Here is a 4,575-nt window from a genome sequence, read left to right on the forward strand (position 1 = left end):
CTTAAACATAATAAAAACATCCACATAAGTCATTGAAGGAAATTTGAAGCTTGCAAGATTTTCAGGAGATCTGTTAAATGGAGGCATATTATCATCACCACTACTGGTATTAAGTACAACCTTTTGCATCTGTATTTTGCAATTTTACTCAAAAGTATTTCTCATTTGTTGCAAGATTCTACGGGGATTATTCAACTGTCAATTTTGTACCAAATTTATGGTTCTTCTAATTAGCTGTTTGTCAGCTCCCTCATATATTCGATTGTGTAATCATAACCCTGATGTTGTAATATACATACATATTTTACAAGAAGAACAAAAAAACGTAATGAAAGAAGGTTTCTCGCAGTTACATTTTCCTTAAAAAAATATCATCAAATAATCATCCAAAGCTATTGTGTAATCTAACTAGAACCCCAACTTTACGTATTTAATTTATATCAGTATAGAAAAATGAGCCATTTTCACATAAAAAAGGCCAAAATTAACCATTTTCACACAAAAAAGGGCAAAGTTAGCCATTTTTGAGCGATTGAGTGATCCTTCCCAAATCTTCAGTATACTAATATATTTGGTTACCTCTGCTAACGATGTAGAACGTAGTTTTTTTTTGCCTTTTTTTGTTTGTTAGTCACCAGGATAAAGGCAAAGGTTAGAAATCGATTTTGATCCAACTTGATACGAAGATTAAATATATGGTCAAAATAAAATCCCATTAAATTTTGAGAGGTCTACTTAACACGGAACGTAAAAATAAATAGTCAACCTTAACTTTGGAACAAAATGAGGGATTTTATATGGAGGTTTTGCGCACTACGGAGTGGCCATTCTAGCCTTTAAGTGTTACTCCACTACACTTCCGACGATCCTAAAATAATATATTAATGACATGTCGTTACCTTTTTTGAGTTTTGCAACCTTTCCTCCAAAAATCAACAGAAAAAAATGCAATTCCTCTCAACTATTGAATTCAGTAATTGTTGGAAATTATTTTTGAGCTTAAAAAGAGCTAATTCAATCAATCAGCTTTCAGAACACTGATACGGGGAAATGAATATAAAACATCCACATCTGACACCAAAAGGTATGTGTTAGTAAAGTGATGCAGGCCTTGGGGCCTAGCAGTTCACATGCAAAATTTATGGTTGGGGTGTATTATGGCATATAAGAAGAGGTACTTAATGCAGCCAGGGTGGTGTTTTAACTATCTGAGGGCTCAGCACTTCACCTCTTCGAAATACGAATAATCTGTAAAGGATTCAGTGATTTTGTTGAATCAGTTCTTAAAGTAAATCAGTTTTTTTTTATGATTCAATTATTTTAAAATTAAGTTCTTTTGATGGATCCGTTCTTTTGTTGAAACAGTTCAGTTGGTGACTTAGGAATCTTTCGTGTGCGCGATTTAGAGTACCCTCAAAATATCAAGCGATTTTACTACCGAGCGATACACAAATATATACTTCTTCACTTGAATATATTAATATTTCATAATTACTTAAGAAAAAATTCAAAGTGGATCAAAACAATTGAATGAAGTTGAGAGATATATTCTATATATGAGAAACTTAAGCTACAAAAGAATGAATCGTTCGCGATCGACACAGAAATATGCTGCATGTTGAGAAATCTACTCTTAGGTTCTTAATTACTAATATAAGTTCATGAAGTTAAAGGTACATATTCAAGAATGTATCCTCTATATTCATATGTACAGGAGAGGATGAGGCATTTCTTTAAAAATATATATATATATTATCATCTTGGAAATCAAAAGCAATTGGAAGATAACTTAGCAAAATAACTCACAAACTAAGGAATATATTGTTATGCAAATTTTGACAGCTGTATTTTAAACGTTGTTACTAACTAAAAATGAGGTGAATTAAAAAAAAAATAGCACCATCTATGTGTGAGGCCCGGAATTTTGTAGCCCATGTTTATGAAATTTTTTCTTTGAAAACTTCATGAAACTAAAATACAAAATTTGAGTGATTGTATTTATGACATACCTTATCAGAAGTTAGTAAAACAGTCAATCTTGTTACTGTACATTTTTCTTTTTAATTTGTTATAAGTAGAGGAGAGCACTAGAAGCTATTAAATGTTGAAATTATTAGAAATTACAGGAGTCAAATAATTCATCTTTTTGGGGTACATTAAATTTTGTTTCAGTTATATCAATAAGCACTATCATTTTCTGTTACTATTTATCAACATTTATTGAAAATAATCCATATTGTATGCAGCATCGATGCGGCAAGTTGACAAAAAAAAAATATTACATGTAAAATAATAATATAATATTTAGACAGTTGGAAATTGTTTTAAGCATTAAATATCACTTTTGCAAAGTGAGAAATATGCCAAAAATTTTATCTCAACTAGTCCAGCTCCCTACATATGAATGCTTGACATTGTGAGAGATATACATTACCTAATTTTCAATGTTTGGAGATATTTGTATCCAGATGACTAATACGTGGAAGGGTAAGACTGATAAATAGTTGAGAAAAATTAACCTCTAATTTTGTATCTAGTGAATAACAAAATGTAGCTTTACTTAAATAAATACGTATTTTTTATAACATGATATAATTTTAGTGAGCTATGAATTAGTTTTGGTTTATTTGGACCAAAAATAATTGAGGATACGTACAGTTTTAAAATAAATTTGTAGAAAAGCAAATTTATTATAATAAATGTTGTCAATGGGATTCTCATATATTTGTTGGTAATATAATAGGTTGAGTACCAAATTATTTTGTTAAACTCTCGCTTTGAATTCAACTCCAATGTCCTCAACCTCAAACAAAAACAGGCTTCCTTTTGAGGGCACCATTTTGGTTTCATGTGTTGGGAGAATTTCAAATTTTTTAACCAATTTTTCAAGTATGAGTTGTAACTCCATCATTGCAAACCGATAAGCAATGCAAGATCGATTTCCATCCCCAAATGGTCGATACGTATTAGGTATAATTTCTAAGTTATTTTCTTGGAAAAATCTTTCTGGTTTGAACTCATTTGGGTTTGGGAAGAACTCTGGATTATAGTGTGAGGCATAGATTGGCATTTCAACAATAGTTCCGTTTTTTATGAGGATTCCTTCAACTTCAGTATCCTTCACACAGGCTCTGAGATGCAATGTCACGGGTGGATACATTCTGAGTGTTTCCTTAATTACAGCTGATGTATAGCTATGTTCAGAAAAGTCTTTGTCTTCTGATGACACAATTTCTTTATACAATTTCTCTTGAATCTCAGGATGAGTTGCTAAGATGTAAGTCAAACAGCACAGTGTCATAGACGTAGTAGAATAGCCTGCTATGAAAAAAATAATGGCTTGAGCAGTTATAATTTCGTCAGTCAACAATGAATTAGGATCTTCATGACTTTTTTCCGCATTTGAACTAAAACATTTAGAAAGTCCTTTTTTTCTATGTTGTGGGTTTCACGGGTTTTAATTATGGAATTTGCTATTTTAATTAACTCATCATTAGCCTTTCCAAATATATCCACGTATTTCAACATTCCAGGAAAAAGATTAAATAATAAAATGAATACACTTGTTATAACATTTTTGGCTCCAAAAGAGTCATTCAATAACATATTTGAATGTCTTAAAAGTTCGTGATCAGGCTCTTCACTGGAATTTGTCTTAATTCCATACGCACAAGCATTAATTATGTCCAAAGTTAACCCTTGAAACTTATGTTTAATCTTGATTGACTTTCCTTCCGAACTTTGCGTCTCAATATAAGCTACAAATTGATTTGCTATTTCAGAAACTGGCTCCATCATTTCCTTTAATTTTCCAGAAGTAAACACTGGTGTCATATCTTTACGAAGAAGTTTCCAAAGGGAACCACCCGATAAAGACAATAACAAATTCTTATCTTGTACTTCTAAAATCATAAAAACTAATGTTAGTTTCTAATCTCACTCCAAAACAGAAACAAATACTTGCCACTTTGCATTGTACTGTGGAAATGATTAAATTGCTTAATAGTAACTTGTTTTATGATGCTAGGATTGATAGTAGTGAGGGTTGGAAGGGATCCATTGTATCTAGTAAAGGTTTGAGATTGAAAGCGTTTGAATGCCTCCATGAAGTAGAAGTGATGGATATGGTCATACCAGAGGATGGGAGGGCTTCCAAAGCAAAGGAATGCCTTTTCGTGAGGAAGTGATAACTTTTCCAGATATCCATGACGGCGATTTAAATAAAAGTATAGCAGAGATACACTAATCACGAACCATAGAATCAAAAAAATCATTGTATTTCATTCACAACACTTAAAACTCACTCCTCTTAAGTCTTAATACCTGCCTAAAATAAGCTTTTATTAATTGCGTAACAAGTTTTCTCCATCACACGCCAGACTTTGGCCCTAAGATAAAAAAATAAGTGTGCATAGCAACAAAACTTTACAACTGTAATAAAAAAATTACTTAAAAATCTTAATGATTGTTATTATTCCAGTTGAAATATTGATATTCTATTAGTTAAAAAAGTCTTTAATTCCCACAATTGTGAAAAATGTATAGTTAGCTGGGGCGTCCACATTTTTTTTTTTG

The 4,575-nt window shown here is 31.5% G+C and overlaps 1 pseudogene; it reads right to left on the reverse strand.

Moving 5' to 3' along the window:
* Positions 1-2,670: 2,670 nt before the first annotated feature.
* On the reverse strand, positions 2,671-4,336 carry LOC121123302 (cytochrome P450 3A29-like; annotated as a pseudogene).
* Between the last annotated feature and the right edge of the window lie 239 nt (positions 4,337-4,575).

This window comes from Lepeophtheirus salmonis, chromosome 8 (assembly GCF_016086655.4).
Source record: "Lepeophtheirus salmonis chromosome 8, UVic_Lsal_1.4, whole genome shotgun sequence".
NCBI lineage: Eukaryota > Metazoa > Arthropoda > Copepoda > Siphonostomatoida > Caligidae > Lepeophtheirus > Lepeophtheirus salmonis.